General features: G+C 43.6%; 1 long non-coding RNA gene across 1 annotated transcript; it reads left to right on the plus strand.

Annotated features, from left to right (window-relative positions):
- Positions 1-2,009: 2,009 nt before the first annotated feature.
- LOC147971809 (uncharacterized) lies at positions 2,010-7,752 on the plus strand. Its single transcript, XR_015603339.1, has 7 exons — positions 2,010-2,397; positions 2,545-2,608; positions 2,696-2,784; positions 2,865-3,017; positions 3,200-3,298; positions 3,530-3,620; positions 3,733-7,752. It is a non-coding gene; the product is annotated as an uncharacterized LOC147971809 (long non-coding RNA).
- Positions 7,753-10,922: the final 3,170 nt, after the last annotated feature.

The raw sequence follows: 10,922 nt of genomic DNA on the forward strand, positions 1-10,922 counted from the left end.
ATAGATCCAGCCAATGCAGGAGAGGTATAAGACAATAGGCGGCTCTTGAGTCAGGTTCACTCCATAGACCGTCATCGCCATGTACATAGTCCAACCCACCGAGACAATGAATGTTCTGATACAGACCAAGATGGTAAGTTCTTTGGTCTCATCCTTGCTGTGGCACGACGGCCTAGGCAACTCGTCAATGCCCCGCTCAGTCCTCTTGTGCAGGCGGTGCAAAGCGATGGAGCAGCCCAGGTATCCAGCAGCCCATACCGTGCTCCAATGCAGGATGAAGATGGCGGTGCGAGGGCCGACGGCGGTGGCGGCGAAGAAGCCTAACAGGGGGCCGTAAGAGAGACGTGCGAAGTGTGTGCAGAACCACCAATCACTCCAGATGAACAGGGAGGCAAGGAAGGCGTATGAACACAGAGTGAGCGACATGACCCACACTTGTGCCATCTCTTGCCCGTGGAAGATCACCAGTAACAGGATAGGAACAGCCAAGGCCAGGATCAGCATGGAAGCCATGGCCACAAAGACGCGGATGATCAATGCACGGCGGATGGGGTTGAGCTTCCAAAAGCACCCAAGCCAGTACTTGTTCACTGGTAACAGTAAGGCGTGGATGACCAGTGAACGGAGGGCGGGGTAGAACTGACCACAGCGGCCTAGCGAGAACGTCTTCCCACAGGCACTTCCGGCGTGCGACGGGTAGACCTTGGGACTGGCGGCGGAGGAATTCCCGTCTCTGGCATCGGTGGCCTTCCCCCTCTGGAAAAAGGGGGGATCCATAACGTTGAATCCATGGCGGCAGCAATCTCTTCACCGACTTTGGCCTCCGTCAGCGCCAACGTCGGTTGGGTCTTGGGGTTGGCGGAGGAGGATTTCCCGTCTTCAGCGCCGGCGACCTTGATCTTCGCTGGCGGAATCAACTGGGTGTCGGTCTTGCTCGGTTGGATTTCGGTGTCCCCCGGCTCAATCGAGCAGGTGGCGGCTGAGCATATCGAGTTGGGAGGCCCTTTTGTCGGAGGAGGGGAAGCGGCCATGGGGATAGGCGGAAAGACAAGTTGTTTTTTTGGACTGGACTGTTTGCTGAGGGCGTTTAGGATTTGCGCTTGATTGATACGTCCCTATATATAGTACAGGGAAGGGCAACATATGCCAAAAACCAAAAATCACAATTGTATACGAATCCGGATAGATTGATCACGTTAGTTAGGAAATCCTCCGCGTTGCCGAACTAGGAGCCGGGCGTGCATGTCCGATGCAGTTTGACGTCGAAAGAAATCTTTATTCCTAATGGATAATGGAGGAGTTGGTAGTCTCATTTTTAGGTTTTTTTTTTGTCTCATCTTTCATGGTTTTTTTAGTACCTCCTCCCACCTCACACTGAGCTGCCACGAACCGAAAAAACCTCATACCGAGGCCCCCACCCGCCCCGCGCACTCCAGGGCCTAACCTTCGATCGCACCCAGGACAGGCGAAGTAAATAAAATCTATGAAAAAAACCAACAAAAAAACCCTACAAAAATTAACCAGCGAAAAAAACCTAAACCAATCGCCCGCACGAGAGGCCACCCCTCCCATCGTCTGTATGTCGTTTCGTTCGCTCCTACACTCCCCCTCACATCGAACGAGAGGCCACCCCTCGATCCCATCCCACTTCCACCGATTTTTTTGATTTTTTATTAACCAAGACAATCCCCAAATAAACCCCACAAAGGCCAAACAATATTAACCGATGGCATCCTTTCCAAACAATATTATCATTTCCAAATAATACTTTCCATACACAACAGCAATCAAATATTAACCCATAGCATCCTTTTCAAATAATACTTTCCATACATAACAGGAATCAAATCGCATTGCAATCGCAAACAGATATACAACGCCAATCAATCTTTTCGTTCTTTCCATCTTACACCTCCCTTGCACAAAAAAAACTTTCATACAATATGATCCTTTCCATCTCACACCTACATGCCCAAAAATAGCTTCCATAGCGGATCCCTTGGCCGCCACCGAGGTCCTAGAGGAGTCACCCCCGCCTTCATTGCGGACCTCCAGGTTGCCGTTGTCCGCCGAGGTCCGAGAGGGGGCCGCCGCCGCCTTCATTACAAACATGGAGGTCTGCGCCAAACCCCAGGGAGATTTGCATGTGCATACAGCCATTAACCCCAGGCAAAGCGGCGCTAGGTATTTTCACGCACGCACAGGTTTCTTGCTGCCTTCATTATGTGAGCCATCAGCCATTAACCACGGTACGTCTGGAACATCTGAAACTGGCTGGGCGCTGATATGCTGTGTTGTGAGACCTGCTGGCTATTGTGTCGACCATTTGTCCACTTGATCCATGCTCAATCTGATAAGTCTACCTGGAGATGAGAGTACCAAAAACTGTATCAGTAGGTAATACACTCTTTTGTAAATAGCATAAAGTCTGTTGGGGACTTTAATTTGCAACAAAGAGCATGTATCAATCCATTAGGGTACAACTTTATTTTGTTTCATATATCAAGCAATGATTTTTTGGTCTCATGGAGCTTCAATTGATAGGTATGTATGGGGAATTCAAAAGGCAAGGCAACTGAACATACAACAGCCTCAGATATACCTACATGTATATGTTCCGCTATCAGATTTTGCTATACATGGGAAACATCATGCCCTTCTCATAATGGCATTGTGTATACATAATGTGTTGCAGCCATATGGATGGGACAAATGTTGGTGAATACAACACAGAGATTATACCCGTAGCTGACAATGTTGATAAGAGTTACCCGATGAGTCCAGGTATAAGTCTCTGTAAATATCGTCAACATACTTTTTTACCTGTATCATAGACTTTGTATGTGATAAATCATACCTTGCAGACTTGGAGGGGGGAAACAACACATCAGATGGATCAAGCGTGCTACATGTAGGAATGCATAGTACTCCCTTAGAACGGATGCTACTTGGACAGACCAAACAGGCAAATCTACCCCGACACACAAATTTTCATCAACCTTCACATCTGCTTTCAGGTAAATATGTTTTGTTTTTTACATCATTGTCAAATGTATGAATCTTAAGGAATAAAGTGCCTCGTTTGGTCCAATCTCCTTCTTACATAATGATGCTTTGTGGTTATTCTGGTTTGTATTAAATTGGTTTAGCATTAATCTGCCTTGTTCTGTCCAAGATTTGTTATTTTTACATGATGCAGACAACCAGGGAATCCCATTCATGCATAATGATGCTTCGTTGCCGGCTCCCAGTAATCTCACACTGGTTTATGCCACAACTGTACCACAAAGTTCAAATGGTATTACCCGATCCGTCTTTCATATGAACTAACTTGTGCTTATGGGGGTTCATCTTCATATATTTAGATAGCTTATGGATTTTCTGTTGTCGCATTAGCTGTAGAATCTCCCATATCGATGTGGGAAACCAGGTAGGGCTTAATGCTTGTTCTCGTGAATGTTCAGTGTCTATCCCAGCATACGAGCACCAGACAACAGGAGCTATCTTGACTTACGAAAAAAGGTTGCAGGTAAACGCCCGGAGCCGAGCTGATTATTGGAAGAAAATAGAGGGTACGGTCAAGCTCCAAGATGAAAATCATCATTCCCTTACGATGTCTGGTAAGGTGGTTTAATGTTTAAGTGCTAGGATGAACAATGAATACATATAAAGTAATTGTTACATAAATTAAATTGATTTCGCAGACTTCATTATTGTTTAACAATTATGTAGAGAATATGTTGGAACATTATTGTCGAACCAGCCAACCCAACTACATCCCGCTAGACATCCTTCTCACATGATGATTCATACTTTTCCTGCTTCAACTACTCTCCAGGTAGGGTTTAATGTGTACAATTAGTACTACCTCTGTAAACTAATATAAGAGGTTTTCTAAGACATTTTAGATCACTAAACGTCTTAAAGTTGTTTATAGAGGGAGTATATTTTAATTTCTGCCATACCATCAAGCACTACGTCGTGTACTTAGGCAATTATATAACCATTGAAGCGAAGGAGCAGAAGTTGTTTCATATGTCAATGTTCACTTGATTGTAAAGTGTACACATATTTTAACTGCTCAGTTGATGTCGTATGCACAAAATTCAAATCATTTTCTTGTGGCCAGATCAAATCTAAATCTACATGCAGAAGACATCTTGACCACATAATGTATAATCACTAAATTAAGTGGTTCATCTTGAAGATATATGTTCATATGGTGTGTGTAGGACCCAACTCCAGCAACTTTGTAGCTCAGAGACATAATCAAATTAAGGTGAGGAGATGGCAAAAAAAATGAAAGAAAGGACAGTCTGCTGACCTTATAGCCTTGTGGCGGTGGAATCAGGCAATTAAAGCGTCTCTCATAAGTTGGGCAATGATGCTCATGATGCTCCATCAATTTTAAATCCATCTTCAACCTTGTCTGATAATCAAATTCCTATCCAAGAAGGGGATTAGCTCAGAATGCACATCGTCGCATACCTTCAAAAGGAAGGAAAAGAAAAACTTTTAGAAAAATAATCATACATATTGACTGTTAACAATCAACTAATTGCTGGTTATGAACTCACAGGAAAACCCTTGATCTGAACATCGTTTGTATTTATGTCTCTCAAATTATGTTTCAAAATTAGGTTTCTCAAGTTAAGTTACCAAAAATATCACCCACTATATACATAAACTGATGGACCTCTGATTTTCCTAAAGAAGAGAAGAAGGCATGTGATTAAAGCATATCATTCAGAAACAAATATAGATGTCTCCCTTTACATAGAAGACCTTGGAAAAACAAAGAAAATGATAAACATGCCCCTGTGGCAGTTGCCTCTTTCCCATCATGTTGCTACACCTCCCGGGTCGCACGCGCGGGCGACCCCGGGGAGACGAAACCCTAGCTAGCAAACCCTACCCCAGATCCACCCGGGTGCTGTCGTTGACACCGCTAGCCCTGGCGGTGGTGGCAGCCTCCTGGCCACCAAAGGCGGCGGGGAGGAGAGCGCGCCCGGTGGCGATGACTTCACGCAGAGGATGCTTCATCGGGCAGCGTGCGGCGACAGTGCCGAGAGGCGGCGGGCGGCGAGAGGAGGGTCGTGGTGGAGCAGCGTGCTGGCTGGCGGAGGATTCGGAGCTCGGAGGGGGGAGCAGCGGCGGCGGTGTGAACAACGTGGACGGTGGTCCCATTCTGATGAGCGAGGAGGATGGTGTGCGGCACAGACGAAAGTCTTTGCCCGTCTTCGGTTGGAGCCGGTGACGACGGCGTCCGTGGATGTTGTTCCCCTCCTTGGAGGCGTCGCTGAGGTGTGTCGACACCATACTCGCTTCATTCCGATTTGGTCGGGTCGATGTCTCCAGGTGAAAGCCTAGGTTTGGAGTTGGACCGGCATGATTATTGTTGATCTGACAAAAGAGCCCATATTGCCTTGTCTTCTCATGTTTATTGAATGCTTGCAGATTCCAGCTTAGTCCAATGCACGTGCACAATTATTATTATTCACACTATTCGGTTGTGCAAGTGAAAGGCAATTATGATGATATATGATGGACTGACTGAGATGAGAAAAGCTGGTATGAACTCGACCTCTTTTGTTTTTGTAAATATGATTAGTTCATCGTTCCTGATTCAGCCTATTATGAATAAACATGTTTGCAATGACAATTAGAGATCATAGTTTCTTGTGCCATGCTTGATTAGCTATGAGTTATAATGGTTTACCTTGCGTGCCAACATGCTATTAAAATGGTTATGATGTGGTATGATAGGGTGGTATCCTCCTCTAAATGATTTAAGTGACTTGACTTGGCGCATGTTCATGCATGCAGTTGAAACAAAATCAACATAGCTTTCACGATATTTATGTTCATGGTGGATTATATCCTACTCATGCTTGCATTCGGTGTTGATTAATTTTAATGCATGTTCATGACTGTTGTCGCTCTCTAGCTAGTCGCTTCCTAGTCTTTTGCTAGCCTTCACCTGTACTAAGCGGGAATACTACTTGTGCATCCAAATCCCTTAAATCCCAAAGTTATTCCACATGAGTCCACTATACCTAACTATATACGGTATCTACCTGCCGTTCCAAGTAAATTTGTATGTGCCAAACTCTAAACCTTCACATAAATATCCTGTTTTGTATGCTCGAATAGCTCATGTATCAACTAGGGTTGTCCGTACCTTCCATGTTGGGTGGGTTATTCTCAAGAGGAGTGGAGTCCACTCCTCACTCACGAGATACATGGCTAGTCACCGAGATGCCCAGTCTTTATGCAAACTAAATCAAAATAATTGCAAACAAAACTCCCCCTGGGACTCTTGTTAGTTGGAGGCATTCGTTGTTTCGAGCAAGCCATGGATTGATGCTTGTGGAGGAAGGGGGAGTATAAACTTTACCATTCTGTTTGGGAACCGCCTATAATGTGTGTAGCATGGAAGATATCGCCATATCTTGGTTGTTATGTTGACAATGAAAGTATACCACTCACAATATTATTCACCTCTGTTTCAAAACCGAGCTCTGGCACCTCTACAAATCCCTGCTTCCCTTTGCGAAGGGCCTATCTATTTACTTTTATGCTGAGTCATCATCCCCTTATTAAAAAGCACCAGTAGGAGAGCACCGCTGTCATTTGCATTCATTACTGTTAGTTTACATTGAGTATGACTTGACTGGATCTCTTTTACCATGAATTACAATGTCTAGTGAGTCCTTGGTCTTTAAAGGTGCTCTGCATTTATGTTTTGCGGTCTCAAAAAGGGCAAGTGAGATGCCACCTTGTTATATCATATTATGATTGTTTTGAGAAAGTGTTGTCGTCCGAGTTTTATTATTATGGCTCGCTAGTTGATTATGCTATTGATATGAGTAAACTTGAGACCTATGCGTTATTGCAAACGTGGTTAGTTATAATCTTTGCTGAAAACTTGAATGCTGGCTTTACATATTTACAACAAGAAGAGTAAACAGAGTTTGTAAAAGTTTTTCTTTATCACTTTCAGTTTGTCAACTAAATTGCTTGAGGACAAGCAAAGGTTTAAGCTTGGGGGAGTTGATACGTCTCCAACGTATCTACTTTTCCAAACACTTTTGCCCTTGTTTTGGACTCTAACTTGCATGATTTGAATGGAACTAACCCGGACTGACACTGTTTTCAGCAAAACTACCATGGTGTTATTTATGTGCAGGAGAAAACGTTCTCGGAATGACATGAAACTTCACGGAGACACTTTTCAGAAAATAAGAAAAATACCTGCCAAAGATGAAGGCCAGGGGGCCCACCGTCTTGCCACGAGGGTGGGGGCGCGCCTGCCCCCCTAGGGCGCGCCCCCTACCTCGTGGGCCCCCTGTTGCGTCTCCGACTCCAACTCCATCTCCATATATTGAGTTACGATGAGAAAAAAATAAGAGAGAAGAAATCATCGCGTTTTACGATACGGAGCCGCCGCCAAGCACTAAAACCTCTTGGGAGGGCTGATCTGGAGTCCGTTCAGGGCTCCGGAGAGGGGAATCCGTCGCCATCGTCATCATCAACCATCCTCCATCACTAATTTCATGATGCTCACCGCCGTGCGTGAGTAATTCCATCGTAGGCTTGCTGGACGGTGATGGGTTGGATGGGATCTATCATGTAATCGAGTTAGTTTTGTTAGGGTTTGATCCCTAGTGTCCACTATGTTCTGAGGTTGATGTTGCTATGACTTTGCTATGCTTAATGCTTGTCACTAGGGCCTGAGTGCCATGATTTCGGATCTGAACCTATTATGTTTTCATCAATATATGAGTGTTCTTGATCCTATCTTGCAATTCTATAGTCACCTATTATGTGTTATGATCCGTTAACCCCGAAGTGACAATAATCGGGATACTTACCGGTGATGACCGTAGTTTGAGGAGTTCATGTATTCACTATGTGTTAATGCTTTGTTCTGGTTCTCTATTAAAAGGAGGCCTTAATATCCCTTAGTTTCCGTAAGGACCCCGCTGCCACGGGAGGGTAGGACAAAAGATGTCATACAAGTTCTTTTCCATAAGCATGTATGACTATGTTCGGAATACATGCCTACATTATATCAATGAACTGGAGCTAGTTCTGTGTCACCCTAGGTTATGACTGTTACATGATGAACCGCATCCGGCATAATTCTCCATCACTAATCCATTGCCTACGAGCTTTCTATATATTGTTCTTCGCTTATTTACTTTTCCGTTGCTATTGCTATCATCACTACAAAATACCAAAAACATTGCTTTTACTATTGTTACCTTTTGCTACCGTTTTCATTATTGTCATATTACTTTGCTACTAAATATTTTGCTGCAGATATTAAGTTTCCAGGTGTGGTTGAATTGACAACTCAGCTGCTAATACTTGAGAATATTCTTTGGCTCCCCTTGTGTCAAATACTCTACCCTCAAAAACTATTGCGATCCCCTATACTTGTGGGTTATCAGTTGGGGACGAGCGATGGTATTTTCCTACCAAACTATCCCCCTAGGAGCATGCGCGTAGTACTTTGCTTCGATAACTAATAGATTTTTGCAATAAGTATGTGAGTTCTTTATGACTAATGTTGAGTCCATGGATTATATGCACTCTCACCCTTCCACCATTGCTAGCCTCTCTTGTGTCGTGCAATTTTCGCCGGTACCATATCACCCACCATTACCTTCCTCAAAACAGCCACCATATCTACCTATTATGGCATTTCCATAGCCATTCCGAGATATATTGCCATGCAACTTTCCACCGTTCCGTTATTATGACATGCTTCATCATTGTCATATTGCTTGCATGATCATGTAGTTGACATCGTATTTGTGGCAAAGCCACCGTTCATAATTCTTTCATAAATGTCACTCATGCATCATTGCACATCCCGGTACACCGCCGAAGGCATTCACATAGAGTCATATTTTGTTCTAAGTATTGAGTTGTAATTGTTGAGTTGTAAGTAAATAAAAGTGTGATGATCACCATTTTTAGAGCATTGTCCCAAGTGAGGAAAGGATGATGGAGACTATGATTCCCCCACAAGTCGGGATGAGACTCCGGACTAAATAAAAAAAGGGGGCCATAAAAAAGAGAGAAAAGGCCCAAATAGAAAAATGAGAGAAAAAGAAAGAAGGGACAATGCTACTATCCTTTTACCACACTTGTGCTTCAAAGTAGCACCATGATCTTCATGATAGAGAGTCTCCTATGATATCACTTTCATATACTAGTGGGATCTTTCATTTTAGAACTTGGCTTGTATATTCCAATGATGGGCTTCCTCAAAATGCCCTAGGTATTCGTGAGCAAGCGAGTTGGATGCACACCCACTTAGTTCTTTTTGTTGAGCTTTCATATACTTATAGCTCTAGTGCATCCGTTGCATGGCAATCCCTACTCACTCACATTGATATCTATTAATGGTCATCTCCATTGCCCGTTGATACGCCTAGTTGATGTGAGACTATCTTCTCCCTTTTTGTCTTCCCACAACCACCATTCTATTCCACATATAGTGCTATGTCTATGGCTCACGCTCATGTATTGCGTGAAGATTGAAAAAGTTTGAAAACACCAAAAGTATGAAACAATTGCTTGGCTTGTCATCGGGGTTGTGCATGATTTAAATACTTTGTGTGGTGACGATGGAGCATAGCCAGACTATATGATTTTGTAGGGATAACTTTCTTTGGCCATGTTTTTTGAAGAGACATAATTGCTTAGTTAGTTTGCTTCAAGTATTATTATTTCTATGTCAATATTGAACTTTTGTCTTGTATCTTTCAGATCTGAATATTCATAACACAATTAAGAGAATTACATTGAAATTATGCCAAGTAGCATTCCACATCAAAAATTCTTTTTTTATCATTTACCTACTCGAGGAGGAGCATGAATTAAGCTTGGGGATGCTTGATACGTCTCCAACGCATCTATAATTTTTGATTGTTCCATGCTATATTATATCCTGTTTTGGACATTATTGGGCTTTATTATACACTTTTATATTATTTTGGGGACTAACCTATTAATCGGAGGCCCAGCCAAGAATTGCTGTTTTTTTTGCCTATTTCAGAGTTTCACAGAAAAAGAATATCAAACGGAGTCCAAACGGAATGAAACCTTCGGGAACGTGATTTTCGGAACGAACATGATCCAGAGGACTTGGACCCTACGTCAAGAAAGCAATCAGGAAGGCACGAGGTAGGGGGGCGGGCCTACCCCCCCCCCCCCCCCACAGGCGCGCCCTCCACCCTCGTGGGGCCCACGTTGCTCCACTGACGTACTTCTTCCTCCTATATATACCTACGTACCCCCAAACTACCAGATACGGAGCCAAAACCCTAATTCCACCGCCGTAACTTTCTGTATCCGTGAGATCCCATCTTGGGGCCTTTTCCGGAGCTCCGCCGGAGGGGGCATCGATCACAGAGGGCTTCTACATCAACACCATAGCCTCTCCAATGAAGTGTGAGTAGTTTACTTCAGACCTTCAGGTCCATAGTTATTAGCTAGATGGCTTCTTCTCTCTTTTTGGATCTCAATACAAAGTTCTCCCCGTCTCTTGTGGAGATCTATTCGATGTAATCTTGTTTTGCGGTGTGTTTGTTGAGATCGATGAATTATGGGTTTATGATCAAGTTTATCTATGAACAATATTTGAATCTTCTCTGAATTCTTTTATGTATGATTGGTTATCTTTGCAAGTCTCTTCGAATTATCAGTTTGGTTTGGCCTACTAGATTGATCTTTCTTGCAATGGGAGAAGTGCTTAGCTTTGGGTTCAATCTTGCGGTGTCCTTTCCCAGTGACAGTAGGGGCAACAAGGCACGTATTGTATTGTTGCCATCAAGGATAACAAGATGGGTTTTATATCATATTGCATGAGTTTATCCCTCTACATCATGTCATCTTGCTTAAAGCGT

This window comes from Triticum urartu, chromosome 5A (genome assembly GCF_056163025.1).
Source record: "Triticum urartu cultivar PI428250 chromosome 5A, HENAU_Tu73, whole genome shotgun sequence".
Taxonomy (NCBI): Eukaryota; Viridiplantae; Streptophyta; class Magnoliopsida; order Poales; family Poaceae; genus Triticum; species Triticum urartu.